This window comes from Mirounga angustirostris, unplaced genomic scaffold (genome assembly GCF_029215605.1).
Source record: "Mirounga angustirostris isolate CCGP_5_RB_7025 unplaced genomic scaffold, mMirAng1.0.hap1 SCAF_5, whole genome shotgun sequence".
Taxonomy (NCBI): Eukaryota; Metazoa; Chordata; class Mammalia; order Carnivora; family Phocidae; genus Mirounga; species Mirounga angustirostris.
The window spans coordinates 17,036,515-17,057,758 of record NW_026991713.1 but is presented as its reverse complement, the minus strand read 5'-3'; the positions used below and the strand labels follow the sequence as shown (position 1 = coordinate 17,057,758).

General features: G+C 42.3%; 1 protein-coding gene and 1 pseudogene across 4 annotated transcripts in view; one reads left to right on the top strand and one right to left on the bottom strand.

Moving 5' to 3' along the window:
* Positions 1 to 9,785, bottom strand: part of SLC41A2 (solute carrier family 41 member 2) — a 114,099-nt gene extending 104,314 nt beyond the window's left edge. Inside the window, exon 1 of one of the 4 annotated variants that reach the window (XM_045872696.3) lies at positions 9,657 to 9,785. The gene's annotated coding sequence lies outside the window, so the exon portion shown is untranslated. Of the gene's footprint in view, positions 1 to 9,503 lie in introns of all 4 variants that reach the window. The other 3 variants (XM_054506859.2, XM_064590695.1, XM_045872695.3) reach the window with 3 other exon arrangements.
* Positions 9,786 to 16,047: 6,262 nt separating this feature from the next.
* Positions 16,048 to 19,215, top strand: LOC123837825 (eukaryotic initiation factor 4A-I-like; annotated as a pseudogene).
* The last annotated feature ends 2,029 nt before the right edge of the window (positions 19,216 to 21,244 follow it).

The window sequence follows — 21,244 nt, the reverse complement described above, 5'->3', positions numbered from 1 at the left end:
ATCTAATAGTAAAACTTACAAGTCTCAGAGACAAAGAGAAAATCGTGAAAGCAGCTCAGGATAAGAGATCTGTAACCTACAAAGGTAGAAACATTAGATTGGCAACAGACCTATCCACAGAGACCCGGCAGGCCAGAAAGGACTGGCAGGATATATTCAGAGCACTAAATGAGAAAAATATGCAGCCAAGAATACTATATCCAGATAGGCTGTCACTGAAAATATAAGGAGAGATAAAAAGCTTCCAGGACAAACAAAAACTAAAGGAATTTGCAAACACGAAACTAGTCAGCCCTACAAGAAATATTGAAAGGGGTCCTCTAAGCAAAGAGAGAGCCTAAAAGCAACATAGACCAGAAAGGAACACAGACAACATACAGTAACAATCACCTTACAGGCAATACAATGGCACTAAATTCATATCTTTCAATAGTTACCCTGAATGTAAATGGGCTAAACACTCCAATCAAAAGACACAGGGTATCAGATTGGATTAAAAAAACAAGACCCATCGATATGCTGTCTGCAAGACACTCATTTTAGACCCAAAGACACCTCCAGATTGAAAGTGAGGGGATGGAAAACCATTTACCATGCTAATGGACATCAAAAGAAAGCTGGGGTGGCAATCCTTATATCAGAAAAATTAGATTTTAAACCAAAGACTATAAAAAGAGATGAGGAAGGACACTACATCATACTTAAAGGGTCTATCCAACAAGAAGATCTAATAATTGTAAATATCTATGCCCCTAACATGGGAACAGCCAATTATATAAGCCAGTTAATAACAAAATCAAAGAAACACATCGACAACAATACAATAGTAGTGGGGGACTTTAACACCCCCCTCACTGAAATGGACAGATCATCTAAGCAAAAGATCAACAAGGAAATAAAGACTTTAAATGACACACTGGACCAAATGGACTTCACAGATATATTCAGAACATTCCATCCCAAAGCAACAGAATACACATTCTTCTCTAGTGCCCAGGGAACATTCTCCAGAATAGATCACATCCTAGGTCATAAATCAGGTCTCAACCAGTACCAAAAGATTGGGATCATGCCCTGCATATATTCGGACCACAATGCTTTGAAATTAGAACTCAATCACAAGAGGAAAGTCGGAAAGAACTCAAATACATGGAGGTTAAGAGTATCCTACTAAAGAATGAATGGGTCAACCAGGAAATTAAAGAAGAGTTAAAAATTCACAGAAACAAATGAGAATGAAAACACAAGTGTTCAAAATCTTTGGGATGCAGCAAAGGCAGTCCTAAGAGGAAAGTAGATAGCAATACAAGCCTTTCTCAAGAAAAAAGGAAGGTCTCAAATACACAACCTAACCCTACACCTAAAGGTGCTGGAGAAAGAACAGCAAATAAAGCCTAAACCCAGCAAGAGAAGAGAAATAATAAAGATCAGAGCAGAAATCAATGAAATAGAACAGTAGAACAGATCAACAAAACTAGGAGCTGGTTCTTTGAAAGAATTAACAAGATTGATAAACCCCTGGCCAGACTTACCAAAAACAAAAGAGAAATGACCCAAATAAATAAAATAATGAATGAAAGAGAGATCACAACCAACATCAAAGAAATACAAACAATTATAAGAACATATTACGAGCAACTCTATGCCAGCAAATTAGATAATCTGGAAGAAATGGATGCATTCCTAGAGATGTATCAACTACCAAAACTGAACCAGGAAGAAACAGAAAGCCTGAACAGACCTATAACCACTAAGGAAATTGAAGCAGTAATCAAAAATCTCCCAAAAAACAAAAGCCCAGGGCCAGATGGCTTCCCAGGGGAATTCTACCAAACATTTCAAGAAGAATTAATACCTATTCTTCTGAAACTGTTCCAAAAAATAGAAATGGAAGGAAAACTTCCAAACTCGTTTTGTGAGGCCACCATTACCTTGATCCCAAAACCAGACAAAGACCCCATCAAAAAGGAGAATTACAGACCAATATCCCTGATGAACATGGATGCAAAAATTCTCACCAAAATACTAGCCAATAGGATCCAACAGCACATTAAAAGGATTATTCACCATGACCAAGTGCAATTTATCCTTGGGCTGCAAGTTTGGTACAACATCCGCAAATCAATCAATGTGATACAATACATTAATAAAAGAAAGAACAAGAACCATATGATCCTCTCAATAGACGCAGAAAAAGCATTTGACAAAGTACAGCATCCTTTCTTGATAAGAACTCTTCAGAGTGTAGGGATAGAGGGTACATACCTCAATATCATAAAAGCCATCTATGAAAAACCCACAGTGAATATCATTCTCAATGGGGAAAAACTGAGAGCTTTCCCTCTAAGGTCAGGAACACGGCAGGGATGTCCACTATCACCACTGCTATTCAACAGTACTAGGAGTCCTGGCCACAGCAATCAGACAACAAAAGGAAATAAGAGGTATCTGAATCGGCAAAGAAGAAGTCAAACTCTCACTCTTTGCAGATGATATGATACTTTATGTGGAAAACCCAAAAGACTCCACCCCAAAACTGCTAGAACTCATACAGGAATTCAGTCAAGTGGCAGGATATAAAATCAATGCACAGAAATCAGTGGCATTCCTATACACCAACAACAAGACAGAGAAAGAGAAATTAAGGAGTCAATCCCATTTACGACTGCACCCCAAACCATAAGATACCTAGGAATAAATCTAACCAAAGAGGCAAAGGATCTGTACTCAGAAAACTATAAAATACTAATGAAAGAAATTGAGGAAGACACAAAGAAATGGAAAAACGTTCCATGGTCATGGATTGGAAGAACAAATATCGTGAAGATGTCAATGCTACCTAGAGCAATCTACACATTCAGTGCAATCCCTATCAAAATACCATCAACTTTTTTCAAAGAAATGGAACAAATAATCCTAAAATTTGTATGGAACAAGAAAAGACCCTGAATAGCCAGAAGAATGTTGAAAAAGAAAAGCAAAGCTGGTGGCATCACAGTTCCAGACTTCAAGCTCTATTACAAAGCTGTCATCATCAAGATAGTATGGTACTGGCACAAAAACAGACAGATAGATCAATGGAACAGAATAAAGAGCCCAGAAATGGACCCTCAACTCTATGGTCAACTAATCTTCCAACAAAGCAGGAAAGAATGTCCAATGGAAAAAAGACAATCTTCAACAAATGGTGTTGGGAACATTGGACAGCCACATGCAGAAGAATGAAACTGGACCATTTCCTTACATCACACACAAAAATAGACACAAAATGGATGAAAGACCCAAATGTGAGACAAGAGCCCATCAAAATCCTAAAGGAGAACACAGGCAGCAACCTCTTTGACCTCAGCCAAAGCAACTTCTTCCTAGAAACATCGCCAAAGGCAAGGGAAGCAAGGGCAAAAATGAACTATTGGGACTTCATCAAGATAAAAAGCTTTTGCACAGCAAAAAAAAATAGTCAACAAAACCAAAAGACAACCGACAGAATGGGAGAAGATATTTGCAAATGACATATCAGATAAAGGGCTAGTATCCAAAATCTATAAAGAACTTCTCAAAGTCAACACCCAAAGAACAAAGAATCCAATCAAGAAATGCGCAGAAGACATGAACAGATTTTTTTTTCCAAGAGGACATCCAAATGGCCAACAGACACATGAAAAAGTGCTCAACATCACTCAGCATCAGGGAAATCCAAATCAAAACCTCAATGAGATACCACCTCACACCAGTCAGAATGGCTAAAATTAACAAGTCAGGAAACGACAGATGTTGGCGGGGATGTGGAAAAAGGGGAACCCTCCTACACTGTTGGTGGGAATGCAAGCTGGTGCAGCCACTCTGGAAAACAGTATGGAGGTTCCTCAAAAAGTTGAAAATAGAGCTACCTTACAACCCAGCAATTGCACTACTGGGCATTTACTCCCAAGACAAATGTAGGAATCTGAAGGGGTATGTGCACCCCAATGTTTATAGCAGCAATGTCCACAATAGCCAAACTATGGAAAGAGCCAAGATGTCCATCAACAGATGAATGGATAAAGAAGATGTGGTGTGTGTGTGTGTGTGTGCACACACACACACAGGAATATTATGCAGCCATCAAAAAGAATGAAATCTTGCCATTTGCAATGACGTGGATGGAACTGGAGGGTATTATGCTGAGTGAAATAAGTCAATCAGAGAAAGACATGTATCATATGATCTCACTGATATGAGGAATTCTTAATCTCAGGAAACAAACTGAGGGTTGCTGGAGTGGTGGGGAGTGGGAAGGATGGGGTGGCTAGGTGATAGACGCTGCGGAGGGTATGTGCTACAGTGAGCGCTGTGAATTGTGTGAGACTGTTGAATCGCAGACCTGTATATCTGAAACAAATAATACATAATATGTTTAAAAAAAAAAAGATATCTCCCTCTGACCCTCCCCCCTCTCATGTGCTCTCTCATTCTCTCTCTCTCAAATAACTAAATAAAATCTTGAAAAAAAAAAAAGATAGCAGGAAGGGAAAAATGAAGGGGGGGAGATCAGAGGGGGAGATGAACCATGAGAGACTTTGGACTCTGAGAAACAAACTGAGGGTTCTAGAGGGGAGGGGGTGGGGGATGGGTTAGCCTGGTGATGGGTATTAAAGAGGGCACGTTCTGCATGGAGCACTGGGTGTTATACACAAACAATGGATCATGGAACACTACATCAAAAACTAATGATGTAATATATGGTGATTAACATAATAAAATAAAATAAAAAAGAAAAATACTACTTTAGTATACCACCCTCTCTCACTTCTTGGCCTTTCCATATGTTCTTTTTTTCCTGAAACTCTTGCTCATCCCCACTCTTCCCTTTTACTTGGCTACTTCCTATTCTACTTTGTGACCTTAGCTTTTTTTTTTTTTTAATATTTTATTTATTTGTCAGAGAGACAACAAGCAGGGGGAACAGCAGGCAGAGAGAGAAACAGGCTCCCCACTGAGCAAGGAGCCCATGCGGGATTTGATCCCAGGACTCTGGGATTATGACCTGAGCCACAGGCGTCCCTGTGACTTTAGCTCTTAACCACACTTCCCCTGACCCTCCCAGATGAGTTCCCCCTCCTCTGTGGTCCCAAAGTACCCTGAACTTTCTAACATGTATTATACTTTATTGTGATTGTTCTTGCACTAGTTGTCTTTTAGGCTGTAAACTCCATAAAGGCAAGGACCCTTTCTCGTTCACTGCTGAATCCCAAGGGCCTAGACTAGTGCCTATTACGTATTAGACACTCAGTAAATATTTGAGGAGTAAAAAAGTTAGGATATAGACTTAATAATCTATATCCACACAATGAAACAATCATCCACTTAAAAACTGTTCAGAGGTTTAGCTACTTCCAAGGAAAACAAATTCTCAGTTCCTATTCTGTAAATTATTAAGTTCCTGGGTTAGCCTACAAAACCACCACAACACTGATCACAAAACATCAAACTGATAAGAGGACCTGCTAATTTCCCTCTCTACAAAGACAACAGGACTTTCACTCCCCTAAGTAGGAGAAAACGGTATTAAAGGGACACTTTTCTTTCTCTTTACCCCATCTGCAATTCCTGGAGAAAGTGACTGACCTAAGGGTTAAGAAAGGGATAAAGGTCAATATTCCAGACAGGCCCCACCCCCGAACTCTCACTGGCTCTCTCCCACTTGGACGCCTTCAAGGAAAGTCTCCCTCTCCATTCCAACTCCTGGGAGGACAACTTCCTGATTCAGAACTTTTCCTTCCTGGCAGGGGAGACCTGACCCGCAGCTTTTTAGGCGCTACAGTTTCCTCTGGGTAGGTAAATTAAGAAGGAACAGAGTAAGCACAGATCTAAACTAAATTCTCCAATCCAGCTTTACCAGAAATAGCAATGAAACTGTATTTTAACAGTATTCTAATCTTCATCTGGTTTCTTGACTCTGATCTCAATTTGACCAGAATCTGGAGATAGAGGAGGTGTTAATTAGCACACTGAAAAGCTTATTACCCATGAACAATAGTCATTGCAATCTGACTTCTGGGTCCTAGGAGAAGAGTAGCATGGAGAAGCAAGGTGGGGAAAAGGAGAAGAGGAAGGGAATGAGAAGAGGAAGGGATGAAAAGAAGGTTCTTCCACCTTTTCCTATTTAGAATTTCTATTGGGCAAAAATGTCTAAATAAACTGAATCTATCTTAATATCTTACAACCTTCCTTTCCAAATTCTCAATCTTGCTTTTCTTTTCTCTTCTTCCAGACCCTTTATGTTCTCCAAAGATCTCCATTTTCAACACCCACACTTTTGGAAATACTACAAGTTTTGTCAAACCTCCAAAATGTTACATGATCCCATACTACCTACCTCTCCTATCCTTCCTCAAGTCAAAATTCCCATTTCCTCAGTGTAGCTGATCAGGTGGAAAGCAATCTGATTAAATCCATTCACATTATGACAGAATAACTGACTGACAGTCCTAACCTTTGAACCCTACTGGAGATACCTATGTTTTATTATTTTTTATATATATTTTAAAACACACACACATTATTCTTAAGCTACAGAAATGTAACTACAGTAATCTCAGAGAAAAGATGAGAGGTGCCTAGAAGTTCACCATAAAGGAGGCAGATCTGCTCTGACCACCATTTCCTAGGGGTCATGTCCCCCAGATTGTTCCCATTTTACATTGCCCTCGACTTTCAGTCCTCAATAAGTCCTAAAAACTCCAGGATGTGAAGAAAGCCAACATGGAAAACATTTATAGCTATGGGATACTTTTATATCTATTGGATGAGTCAGTAACAATCACTATTAGGTTGGATAGATTATTTTTTTTCAATATATTTGATAATCACCCCATTAGCTAAAAGAAAACATACACTCAGGTTATATACTGAAATTATTCATTCTGGGGCGCCTGGGTGGCTCAGATGGTTAAGCGTCTGCCTTCGGCTCAGGTCATGATCCCGGGGTCCTGGGATCGAGCCCCACATCGGGCTCCTGGCTCAGCCAGGAGTCTGCTTCTCCCTCTCCCTCTGCCTCTCCCACTGCTCATGCTCTCTCTCTCTCTCTCTGTGTCTCAAATGAATAAATAAAATCTTAAAAAAAAAAAATTATTCATTCTACTAAGAAAGTCATTGAGGCATAAATGGGTTAAATAACATTTCCATTGTTTTATAATTTAGTAGTTGAAAAGCAGGATTGGACTGATCTTCACACTTTTAATCAGTAGCTTATCCATTAATTCCACTTGGAAATCTTTAATTTTATTTTCTATAACATTTCTGAAGTTTGGAAGTATATTTTTGAACAGTAACATTAGAGTAATAGGAAAATGAGCTTGAACTCCTGAGAGGCAGGTGTCATGTCTTTTTCGGTGGTTTTTGCTATAAAAGAGCTAAGGCTAATGCTGTATTTGTGTGTACTCATAAATTAACCACTAAATAAGCATAGCTGCATTCATTCAGCTGTACGTGGCTCTTAACTTCAGCGCCATCAAAAATATTTACTTGCCACCCACAGATGAGTCTAACTGTAATAAAAGACTACAAAAACTTAGGAAAACAAGATCTTCCACTTTGCCTGAAAAGTTAAGCAAATGAAATTTTAATTGAATAATTGGTGTTTGCCATTTTTTAGTAGTTTGTTTAGCCAGCCATCAAAATAAATTATTTGTAATTAAAGTGGTAACTGGGACTTTTTTCAAACCAAGCAATGAATATATGGAAACACCAACTGTGTGTGGTCTCTCTTGAATCTGGTCATAGCATACCTTTTGTGGCTTTTCTCAAGATATAAGAAAGGGAAACAGGAGGTAAGATGCCCAAGAATTGACAGGTAGGGTATTCTGAAAAACATTAATGGCCCTTATTCAATTTTCCTCAAGTAGAAGCATTATGTTGCTTGCTATCAGGTTGGTTGGCTTTTTTAGTCAGTAATAGCCCCCAAACCTAATTTTTTTTTCCATAAATGAACAACATAATACAACAATAAAAACATGTAAGGGGAAAAAAAGACAAATAATCCAATTAAAAAATGTGCAAATTATTTGAATAGACATTTCTCCAAAGAAGCTATACAAACAGCCAATAAGCACATGAGAAGATGCTCAACATGATTAGTCCTTAGGTAAATGCAAATCAATACCACTTCACACCCACTAGAATGGCTATAACAAAACTAGCCAATAGAAAATCACAAGTGTTGGTGAATATGTGGAGAAACCGGAACCCTCATACAGTGTTCGGCCAGAATGTAAAAGGATGCTGCTACTATGCAAAAGTTTGGCAGTTTCACAAAAAGTTAAACACACAGACGCCCAAGAGAAATGAAAGCATATGCCCACATAAAAACTTGCAACAAATGTTCATGGCAGCATTATTCACAAGGGCCAAAAAGTGGAAACATCCTGAATGTCCATCAAGTGATGAGCGGATAAACAATATGTGATATTATGGAACACCAACACAAAGTACTGATACACCCTACAACATGGATGAACCTTGAAAACATTTTGCTATGTGAAAGAAGCCAGACACAAAAAGCCACATATTGTAGGATTCCTTTTATATGAAATTTCCAGACTAGGCAAATCCATAGAGAAAGAAGATTAGCGTTTGCCAGAGGGTTGGGTAAGGGAGAAATGAGAAATAACTGCTAATGGGTACAGGGTTTCATTTTGAGGTGATGAAAATGTTCAGGAGAGCGGTCACAGTTGCAAAACTTTGTGACTATAATAAAAGCCACACTTTAAAAGGATGAATTTTATGGTAGGTGCAGTATATCTCAATTAAAAAACAAACAAGTGTTCATTTACAGAAAGATGACATATATGTGTAATAGACTTGTAAAGGTAACATACGTAATTACATACGAAAACGTAATCTCTTAATGTAGATGGACGTTTGGGTTTTGTTTTTTTTTTTTTGTTTTTTTTTTTAAAGATTTTATTTATTTATTCATGAGAGACAGAGAGAGAGAGGCAGAGGGAGAAGCAGGCTCCCAAGGAGCAGGGAGCCCGATGTGGGACTCGATCCCAGGACCCTGGGATCATGACCTGAGCCGAAGGCAGACGCTTAACCATCTGAGCCACCCAGGCACCCTGGGTTTTTTTTTTTAATTGAGATACATTTCACTTACATAAAGAAAAGAATGAAAGAGGCGGCCGAGCCCCGAAGCGATGGAGCTGGGGTGTGCCCGAGCCCGCCTGGCGGCGTCTCCATCCGAGCTCACCTTCCACCCGTCACTCAGCCACCCCCCCCACCTCCCCCCGGCTGCGGGGCCCAGCGTCCCGGGCCCGGGGCCGACCACCCGCAGCTGCCCGGCTCCGCGGCCGGCGGCCAGGGCCGGACTGCCGTCCCGCCCGAGGTGGGGCAGGCGCGGGGGCCCGGGGGGGAGGGGGGCCCGGCGGCTCGGGAGGGGAGCGCGGCCGCTCCCCACAGCCCCGGCCCTCCCGCGCCCCGGCCGCAGGGTCCCAGTCCGGGCCCGCCCCACCGCCCTCCAGTACCTGGGATGCGCCCGAACCCCGCGTCACGGCCAAAGCCCAGACTTCCCCTCCATTATCACCTGCTCCGGCGCGCCCGCCGGTGTGAGGAGAGGGGGCCCCGCCTCTTCACACGCGACCTAGGCACGCGGGGCGGGGGATGGAAGGAGCATTCACCTAGTCCCCCCGCGACGGCGGCGGCGGCGGCGGCGGCGGCGGCTGCCCCCGGCCGCGGCTCCTTCCTGCTCGCGCGCCTCCTCGCGCCCTCGCGGCCGCGCGCTGACAGCCCGGGAGCCGGCGCCCGCGGCCCGCCGCTCCCCGCCCCCGCGCGGCTGTCCCGCGCACGCGCAGCCGCGCCGCCGCCCGAGGGGAAGCGAGCGCCTGGTGATGTGGCCGCGGGGGCGGCGACCTGGAGCGCGAGCGCCGCCCCTCCCCGACCCCCGGCCGCACCCTGAAAGCCGCGGGCTGGGGGGTGGGGGGGGAGCGGCGGGATGGAAGAGAGCACGGCGGGAGTCTTCAGGGAACCGCGCCCGGGAGGAGGGGCTGTGGCCTTTCGGCAGCCCCCTCCATGCCCGCAGACCCACGCCCATCCACATCGCCAGCTGCTCCTAGGTCCGAACCCCCAAATCTGTGACTCATGATTTCTGTGCTCAGACCAGGGGCCTCCTGGTGGCTGGATTCGTGCTTCCTTCTCGCAGACTGGAATGAAGACCAAGGCGTGTAACACTGTGCCTGCCCTTGCGCAGAGCAGCGCTGAAGGAGCCGTGCCTAGCGGGTCGGAGAGAGAAGCGGGTGGACCAGTAACGGGATGGGATTGAGGGCCGTGCCTAGCGGGTCGGAGAGAGAAGCGGGTGGACCAGTAACGGGATGGGATTGAGGGCCGCTCCCAGCACCTTCCCAGGCGGGGAGAGAGCCGTAGAAGCAAAGTGCGTGCGCGCAGTGGAGAGATGGCTGGGATGCCAAGACTTTTCAAGTTCGCCACGATCTAGGTAAAAGTGACCCAAGTTTGCAGCGTAAAACCTCCAACTCTTAACTATTGAGCACCTTTGGTATGACTCAGGTAATGACCTATGCCTGCGGGATAGTCCAGTGACCAAAACAAAGGTGTCAGTCCTCAGGCACTTATTCCAAAAGACAGTCATTTTAAAAATTAATTCTCCAGTTTTATATGAGGACACCATGGAACCACTCCATTCCTCAGCGCAGAGCTTCCACCAACTCAGTCGCAGCGGTGATTTAGTAGCAGCTTTTCAGGTGCTAAGGGACACGAGAGCATACATTTATCCAGTTTTTTCTTGTTTGTTTTTGTGCTTTGCAATCACATTGAGTTTTGACCTTAACCTTCTGGGTGAAGCGTGTTTATGTATCAGTCTTGACCATCTGCAGTAATGCTTTTTATAATGGTGAATGCAGGTGTTCTTCACAACCTAAACACCATTTAAGAATGAAAGGATAATTGCAAAGAATATGGAAAAACGGTTCTGACTGTATTTCCAAGTGGGTTTTGTTCTTACTGTTCTGAATCACATATCACTTGAAGGTAAATAGCTGTTCTTAGAAGTTTGCCAGAAGTAAAATTCCAACCAGGTAAGTCTTCCTCCCTGGGGTCGTTGCAGTCTTTCAAGACCTCTGCATGAAGTTTGAATGGGAGAAACCACCCTCTCCCAGCTTTGAAAATCTACCACCATTTTTTTCTGATTGATACGGAGCCTGTAGTTTCAGCTGCCCTAAATTTCATTAGTTGGTGTGTGGTGGGCAACCTTCTATTTACGGGGTGCTCTCATTCTGTATGCCACAAGATAGTGTGTGTGGTTTTTTTTTTTGTTTTTTTTTTTAGATATTTTAAACTTTAAGTTGGAATCCAAATTCAAATTAAATTTCAACTCTGAAAATAGCTCAGGGTAGAATTGAGTCAAGAGACAACCCTTTCTGAAAAATTAGATCCTAATGTGTATGGGCAACAGTGATCACATTACTTCCTCTTCTGCCTGATAGCTGGCAACTTAAAATGTGAAGCAAGTGGCTTAGAATTGAAGATCTATATTAATCACTGCTGTGATGGTTGCTAGAAGAAAGCCCAGGAGTTATGACAGTGTTTAACAAAGGGACCGGTCTGTTGGCTCTAGGGGTAAAAAAGATCTCTTTGAGGAAGTGACATTTAATCTGAGCCTTGAAGAGTAAGGAAGAGTAGGTCTGACAACAAAGGGAAGGGGGTGGGGTGGGGAGTGCACTTGTTGCTGTGGAAACTGCAGGTTTGAAGGCTCTTGGGTAGGACGGGGCTCCACCTGTGGCTAGAATGAGGCAGCTAGTGCTGAAGGAGACATGGGTACAGGACTTGAGGGCCATATTGAAAACTTTGGATTTAATCCTAAGGACAAAAGGAAGCCACTGAAGATTTGGAGAGGATCCATCTGCATACGATCCAATTCGTATTTGTAAACGACATTTCTGGCTGCAGTGCGGAGACTGAGCAAGAAGGGAGCAGCGGAGGGTGTGTGAAGACCAGTCTGCAGGCAATGGAGAGTAGAAGATGGTGGATCAAGGAAATCAATCAGAATTAGATCTGTAAGCACCTGATCATTGGCTGCATGTGAAAGGTGAGGGAAAGAAAAGTGTCCAAAAATGACTCTCAGGTTTCTAGCATGAGGTCATCCTCTTCCTTGAGATGGGGAACCTGGAGGGAGAGGTCTCAAAGAGACAAGTCTGAGTTCTTTAAGTATGTTGAGTTCGATGTCTCTATCTATGAGACATCCAAGTGAAGATGCCGAGCATATATTTGCAAAATAAATCTGGAACTCAAAGCAGAGATCTGGACTGAAGATGAAATCAAACCTAAATTTTTAGAGAGCAAGGAATATGACTTGCTTTTAAGAACTTAACCTCTAAACTTTAGGAAAAAATGAGCAGAAGCAAAGGGTACCTAATACTATGTGTGAGATACCCCACAGACAATATTTTTATTTTATCCTTTACACCCTATGTGGATGGTATCATAATCCCATTTTTCATATAAGGAAACACAGGGTTAAATTCTTGGTCAAACTTACTTAAATTCCCAATTAAATAAGACTGATTGAATACAAATCTCTGTGGATAATTCTGATGATCACTGAGGTTTAGAAACTTAAGTGGTCACACAAATCATATAAAACACTCATTTTAAACAATGATTAAAAGAAACCATGATTCCAAAAACATGCAGCCCATGCAGCAGATGTTTGTGGATACATGTCCCTGTTTCTTTCACCTGAGCCCCCCCACCCCCATTATCAATGCCTTTCCTGGGAAACTCTGGAATGTTCATTTGTTCATTCATGCAATAAGTAGTTATGGTGGACCTACTACTGTGTACCAAATAACAGTAGTCATTAATTTATTTACAAATATTTATTGAGCACTTACTAAACGCCATGCTGTTTCATGCTCTGGGAATATAGCCATGAACAAAATAAACAGATGCCTGCCTTACAGAGTTTATATTCAGGTGGGGAAAGGCAAACAGTCAGACATGTACATGTATATGAATACAGATATCTATATACAGGTATATATGTAGATGTATATATTCCACATGGCAATAACTACTATGAATATAAATAAAACAGGAAAAAGAGTTGGAGAGTTCGGGGTATAGAGAGAAGGGAGATGGTTTTATACAGGGTAATCCACAGAGGTCTTGCTGGTTTGAGCAGAAAGGAGTGAGGGAACAACTATGCTATCTGGAAGAGGTACAGCAAGCACAAAGGTCCTGAGGCAGAAGTGTGTATGAAGTGTTCAAGAAACGGCAAGGAGGGGCGCCTGGGTGACTCAGTCGGTTAAGCAGCTGCCTTTGGCTCAGGTCATGATTCTGGGGTCCTGGGATTGAGCCCCACGTCCGGCTCCCTGCTCGGCGGAGAGCCTGCTTCTCCCTCTCCCTCTGCCTGCCACTCTGCCTACTTGTGCTCTCTCTCTATCTCTCTGTCAAATAAATAAATAAAATCTTAAAAAAACAAAACAAAGCAAAAACAAGGAGTCCTATGTGGCTGGAATGAGAAGTAGCTAGAGGCAAGTCATGAGGCTTGTAGGCCATCATAAGAACTTTGGCTTTCACTCTGAGACAGGAACCACTGAAAGGATCTGGGCAGAGAAGTGTCCCACTCTGACCTAGGTTTCAAAGGGATGACTATGGAGAGCTGAGTGAAGGGGCAAGGGTGGAAGCAGGAAGACCAGTAAGGATGCTATTTCAGTAATCCAAGTGAGAGGGGGATGCCTGGGTGGCTCAGTCAGTTAAGCGTCTGCATTTGGCTCAGGTCTTGATCCAAGGGTCCTGAGATGGAGTCCTGCCATCGGGCTCCTTGCTCAGCAGGGAGCCTGCTTCTCCCTCTGACTGCTACTCCCCCTGCTTGTGTGCTTGTCTCTCTCTCTGACAAATAAATAAATAAAATCTTAAAAAAAAAAAAAATCCAGGTGAGTGAGATGGTGGCCCAGACCAGGGTGGTCATAGAGGAAGTGGTAAGAAAGTGCTGCACTCTGGATCATTTGAGAGGAGAGTTGACAGGCAGAATTTGCTGATGGATTGAATGAGGGGTAAGAGAAAAAGAGAAAGAGAAAGGTGGTTAAGAATGCCTCCAAAGGTTTTTGGCTCAAGCAGTCAGAAGACTGGAGTTGCCATTTGCCGAAATGGCGGATGATGAGAAGAGTCAGGAGCTGGTATGAGAACCTCTGTGAGGGTCTACTGTTCTAAGCGCCTGGTCTATATGAACTCATTCAGTGCTCACAACAACTCTCTAAGGTATCCTGGTTATGCCTGTTTTATAGACGAGGAATTGAGATATTGCTCTACGATGTACTTCAGATTCCACTGCTGTGAATGGTGATAATACTCCGGTGGCTACCACTGCATTGTTTATCAGGGAAGGCAGACAACTATATAAACAGTGACCACAAAATCTAGAGGTATGATAGGGAAAGTCTGAGGACGCTGTAGCTGTACAAAGCAGAAGCATCTTCCAAAGTTTGGGGGTCAGGGAGACAGTGGGGGTCAGGGAAGACTTATAAGAGGAAGTGATTTTATTTTATTTATTTTTTAATGTTTAATTTTTAATTTTAATTTATTTGACAGAGAGAGAGACAGCGAGAGAGGGAACACAAGCAGGGGGAGTGGGAGAGGGAGAAGCAGGCTTCCTGCTGAGCAGGGAGCCTGATGTGGGGCTCAATCCCAGGACTCTAGGACCATGTCCTGAGCCGAAGGCAGATGCTTAACGACTGAGACACCCAGGTGTCAAAGAGGAAGTGATTTTAGCTGCAATCTAAAGGATTGCTAGCCATGCTGATAGAAATTTTAGGAGGGGGGATAGGAAAAGAAGGAGAGAGTATTCCAGGTAGAGGTTAGTCCTAGCTCCTTTAACAAAAAAGGTGGGGAGGGGATTTTGAGGAATTGAAAGAAGTTCAGTATGATGTTTATATTTCTTTTAAAGCACCTTGTTCATTGGTCACTATTGGGAGTTTCTCTCCACAAACATGGTAATGTTTCAAGGGTTCCCTATCTCTGGTATCTTTATTTATTTATTTATTTATTTATTTAGATTTTATTTATTTATTTGACAGAGAGAGAGACAGGGAGAGAGGGAACACAAGCAGGGAGAGTGGGAGAGGGAGAAGCAGGCTTCCCGCCGAGCAGGGAGCCCGATGTGGGGCTCGATCCCAGGACGCTGGGCCCATGACCTGAGCTGAAGGCAGACGCTTAATGACTGAGCCACCCAGGCGCCCCTCTCTGGTGTCTTTAGAACGTACCCCTGAGGAAGCATAGGTCTGCTGTCCTTGACTACTATCAGGTTCTTGTTGTTCCTCAACTGTGCCCACAAGTTCCTGCCTGTGGGCTTTGAACTTCCTGTTCTCATTAATGAGGACACTCCAGTCTCTTGTACACCTTCCTGGGTCCATACCCAGGACTTAAGCATGTCTCTGCTTCCATGACACCCAGTGAAGAGCATGATCATAGAACTTAAAAGATAAGTTATGGACAGATACTGTTTACTTATCTGTCCGTGTCCCTACTAGGTTGTCAGCAGAGTCTTTATAACCCAGGCTGGCACAATGTTGTCAGCCCTGAATGGATGCTCAATTATTTTCTTCCTAAAATGAATGAATGGATACATTTTGATTTACCCCCCTTTTAGTGGTGCTGCTACTGGCTTTTTGACTTTCTGTTCTGGTTCCACTCTCAACAGAATTATTAATTTATTTTAAAATTTTTATTATATATTGCATTGTTCTAGCTTCTTTAACCTGACCTTGTTGGATTTTTGCTAGCAGACAGGCTTTGTGCAATACTGGGATGCTGGTGGCTGAGCTCTTTTTCAGGGACATCTGCACATTGACTATTCTTCTAGGGATGAAGATGTGACCTTGCTGATATTGTCTGGTTTAAGAACCAAGCAAAACTCAGTATTTGTAACCATTCTCTTGAATGGATGCTCGTATATCCTCCCCCTCAAAAAAAGAGTATAGAAAATTGCTCATAGTCTAGTTTCTAAGGATCATATCTGTGAGTCAGGATTTCTAATCCAGAGACAGTGGCCCTGGTGAGATGGAGCCCAAAGGCGTCATCGAGAGTAACTAAAATGAGATTTTTTTACAGCTTTGGTGACATGAACCTCTCTGCGTCCCTTCTTTGTGACATCTACACAAATGGTTTTAAGAAGCCTCCTGCCATCCAGCAGCAAGCCATTCTTCCTTGTATCAAGGGTTATTTTGTGATTGCTCAAGCCCAGTCTAGGACTGGGAAAACAGTCACTTTCGCCATATGGATTATGCAGCAAACTGAACTGGATCTAAATGCTATGCAAGACTTGGTCCTGACACCCACTAGAGTTGGCTCAGCAGATGCAGAAGGTAATCATGACATTAGGACATTACAAGGGTGCCCCCTGCCACACCTGCATTGGTGGAACCAACATGCATGCTGAAGTGCAGAAGCTGCAAATGGAAGCTCCCCATATCATCGTGGGTACCCCAGGTCATGTGTTTGATTAACTAGAAATACCTATCTCTCAAATACATCAAAATGTTTGTACTGGATGAAGCTGATGAAATGTTAAGCCATGGATTCAAGGACATATTTCAAAAGCTCAACAACAACACCCAGGGGGTTTGCTGTCAGCTGCAGTGCCTTCTGATGTCCTGGAGGTGACCAAGAAGTTCATGAGGGACCCCACTGGGATTCTGGTCAAGAAGGAGGAGTTGACCCTGGAGGGTATCCACCAGTTCTACATCAGTGTGAGAGGAGTGGAAGCTGGACACGCCGTGTGACTTGTATGATACCCTGAGCATCACGCAGGTAGTCATAGTCAACACGGGAAGGTTGGTTGGCTCGCTGAGAAGATGCATGCCAGAGACTTCACTGTGTCTGCCATGCATAGAGATGTGGACCACAAGGCATGAAATGTAATCATGAGAGAGTTTTGCTCTGGTCTAGCAGAGTATTGATTACCACTGACCTGGTGGCCAGAGGTGCTGATGTGCAGCAGGTTTCTGTAGTCAGCAACTAGGACCTTCCCACCGACAGGGAAAACTATATCCACAGAATTGGTCCTGGTGGATGATTTGGCTGTAAGGGTGTGGCTTTTAACAGGGTGACAGAAGAAGCCAAGAGGACTCTTTGAAACATCGAGACCTTCCTCAACACCTCCACTGAGGAGGTGTCCCTCAGTATTGCTGACCTCATCTGAGAGGAGCTGTCCTGCTACCTAGCCCTAGCCAAGGTCCAGTCCTCGGGGGACAGAAGAGGAGCAGTAGGGGGGAGGGAAGGGAGCCCAGGGATGGACATCTTGTCTTTTTTTTTCTTTTCTTTTTCTTTGAATAAATGTCACATTTCGAGGCAAACAACAACAACAAAAACAAACCTGTTCATAGCAGCTTTATCATAGTATTCTAATAACTGGAAATAAGGAGACGTTTGTCAATATGAGAATGGCAAAACTAATTTTGGGATTTCATAATACAACACTACTCTGCCATAATATGAAACAGATTATGGACTCAACAAAGGGGATGAATCTCACTGACATTACGCTGAGAGAAAACTCCCTGACAGAAAAAACATATATGCTATGAATATTCATTTTCCGTTGCTGCTGTAACAAATTACCACAAACGTAGTGGGTTAAAGAAAACATTGGTTATCTTACAGTTCTGTAGATTAAAGTCCAATATGAGTTGAACTAAGATCAAGGTGTCCAGCCAATTAACAACCTTAATTCCCTTTGCCATGTAACCTAAGTATTCTGAACAAAAATTTGAGGATAATGGAAGGCAGATTTCCAGTGGTGCACAAACTTGATCTGTAGCATTTGCCAATTGCTATGGTATAAATACTCTGATGGCTGATTTCAAGCTAATATCAGCTCACAAAATTACAATTATTTAGTAATCAGCCCTTGTGAGCTGGTTCAACCTGGTTCCAGCATACTGCTGCAAGTTTCTCATTCTTGATGTTTTAAAATACAGACAAATATAGAAATAAATATTCACATGAGGATATGAGTGTATACATGTGTGTTTCCTTGCCCTCTACAATGACAGAGCCTAAAAGTTAGAGCACATCTGTAGCAATTAGCACACCTAACATCTGGATCTTACTCTCTAAATACCATTCTCAACATTAACAGGAACCTGTGCTCCTTGGAGAAAAGGCTAATTCCATGACTCGGGCAGGAAAAGTACAAAAGGAGCCTGAAACAGCTGGACCAGAAATTAAAGAAGTACTCAAAGAAAGATGGTAACATATAAAAAGGAGAGGTTTGCAGATTGAAAGGGCTCCCACTGGGGACCATTTTAGTGTCAAAATAAATGATACAGTAATGGATTAAAACCCATTAAACAGCATAAAAACCCATGAGTCAAAACTGACATAAATAAGTAAACAGGAGAAGAGAAAGCTCTTTCTCAAAGTACAATACCAACTAACACATAGGATACGAATGAAATAATTAGAAAATCAAGGAGTGAAAGTTTAACGAGACAGTATGTTTATGTATCTCCCCACAAATAGTAGTTAACTGAAAGGACATAACTAGTAATTTTGCAGTGAGGAAGTTTGACAGACACCGCCTTCACCAAGTGATCAAAGTTAACGTTACCAGTAATGGGACAAATTCACATCATGTGCCTCCAGATATCACTGAGCAGGACCTAATATCACTTCTGTGGTGTATTTGCCAAAAATACACAATCTGAATCTAATCACGGGGAAACAGAAGGGAGACCCAAATTGAGGGCCATTCTACAAAATCTCTGGCCTACCTTCTTCAAAGCTGTCAAAGTCATGAAAGACAAAAGATGACAGAGAAACTGTCACAGATTGATTTGGGAGGACTGAATGCAGGGCATGATCCTGTTTGAGGTCCTGGACCGGAAGGAAAAATTATAAAGGACATTATTGAGACAGTTAAAATTTGAATACAAACAGTAGATTACATAATAGTACTATATTCATGTCAAATTTTCTGATTCTGTTCATTGCCCTCTGGTTATGTCAAAAAATATTCTTGTACTGAGGATGTATACACTCAAGTATTGATGGATAAACAGGCACAAAGGCTGCAATTTGGCTCTCAGATTATTAAAAAAGAATCGTGTGGGTGTGTGGTGTGGGGAGAGAGAAAAGACTAAGATAAAGCAAAAAGAAAATGGAGCAAAATGTATCCATTTTTGAATCTGGGTAAAAGGTATATAGGAGTTATACTACTGTTGCCACTTGTCCATAAATCCGAAATCCTATCAAAATAAAAAGTGACAAAAGATGGAGATGGGGGAACAGGGACATAGGAAGCTACTTTGGCAGCATCCCACCAGTGCAGAGGGAAAAGCCATACAAAAATATGCTGGTTCTGCTTTGAGTCTCTGTAGTCACCTCTCTCCTGTATTCCTCGCCAAGGAAATAAAGGACTTACAGCTGGTGTGTAGGTGGTCAGTTTGGCAGCCTCAAAGGAAGACAGCTTTTGTGAACTTGAAAGTATTCATTTTAAACTAATAGAGACTTCTCTGTTCTGAATAACAGTTCAGAGCCCTGTAACAGTTTGTAATCAGAATATGTAAACTTGCAAAACGTTCCTAACATGAGATAGATAAGAGAGGTAGGTAGTGTAGGATGAGAAAAGGGTAACAGTGCAAACTGTACACAATTTAGCAATGTTAAAAAAAAAAAAAAGTTTTCCTTCAAGGCCTCTCCCATGATTTAACTCTTGTTTGTACGTAGTCCTTCTGATTGTATCTACCAGACTGTATGCCTATTATCCTGTGAAATAGTATCATTAGAATGCTTAGTTATTGACCTCATTATGTATAGATCTTTTTTTAAAAAAATATTTTATTTATTTACTTGAGAGAGAGAGCGTGAGAGACCACTTGCAGGGGGGTGGGGTAGAGGGAGAAGCAGACCCCCACTGAGCAGGGAGCCCGATGCGGGGCTCTATCCCAGGACCCTGGGATCATGACCTGAGCCGAAGGCAGACACTTAACTGACTGAACCACCCAGGCTCCCTGTGTAGATCTTTTAAATACTTTTGGGGAGATGCCAGCAACCTAGTCCTAGACACTCTGTTTTGCTAGAACAAGATCCTGCTCTTGTTAGAGCAAGATCCATGTTTCCAAGATCCTAGAAACATGACCCAGGAGAATTAAAAGAATTAAAGAATTAAAAGAATTTAGTTATGAAAATAAAACTGGTTAAAATGTAAAAATACTTTTCACCAAAAACTAATGAATTATATAAAATGAAATGGCTCCCCGCCCCCACCTGTATGCACATTCTCACTGTTTATTAAAATACTATGATGTTACTCCTGATTTATTGATATTTAGCAGAATTTAGCACAGGTCTTATTTATGCCATTCCATTTATGGATGGAATTTTGAAGGAGAAATGATGCCTTGCACTATATACAAAATTCAACCCCTAAAAAAATAATTTAAAAATTCCAGCAGATGAGGCAGAGAAACAAGTTAACTCCAGTTTAAGGTGACTACTCTTCAGAATACTAGTCTACTAGAAATAAAATTCTGCTCTCCCCTTACCCCTAACCCCCGAGTAAACATTTTACGCTGCTAGAAAATAAAGCATTTCTTTGACACATTTAATTGTATCCATAGGATTAAAATGTATTAACTAAGAGCCTAACCAAAATGAATTATTTGCAATATAATTACACCATAATTTTCAACATTAAATCTGTATGCCTCTAGAGATAAAATAGTTTTGATTTACCAAACTGGGTAATTAAATTAAGTAGATAATTGTTCCTAAGGGCCTGAGAACCAGGTAATAGCAATTTAAAAAGTTACCAGCAGAAATGATCAGTTTGGTTAGTCTGCTGACAATGAAAAGTAAGCCTGGAAGAATAAAAATTACCTTTTAGAAAAACCTCAAAATAATATATTCCAAGTATTATTGACTGTAGTAGACAGTGTGGGCGTCCCCCTAATTTTCTTGGCCGCCTCTCCCTACCACAGAAGCTCTGTCATCTGGGTGATATTCACCCGCCCCACCCCATGCCCCACCCCCAGCTAGAGGAGTGGCCCTGACTGGCCTAAACCAATCAGGATTCCCCTTGTTTCAGCTAGTCAAAAGTGGGCCCATGATCCGAGTTAGTTAGCTTTATTTACATTTTAACTTTTAGTTGGCAATCTTATTTCCAATTTCTTGGGGGAAGTTACACTGTAACACCCAATCAGCAATAGGGTGCTGCTTAGGTTCCATCATGATTGGAGCTTGCTCATTATAACAA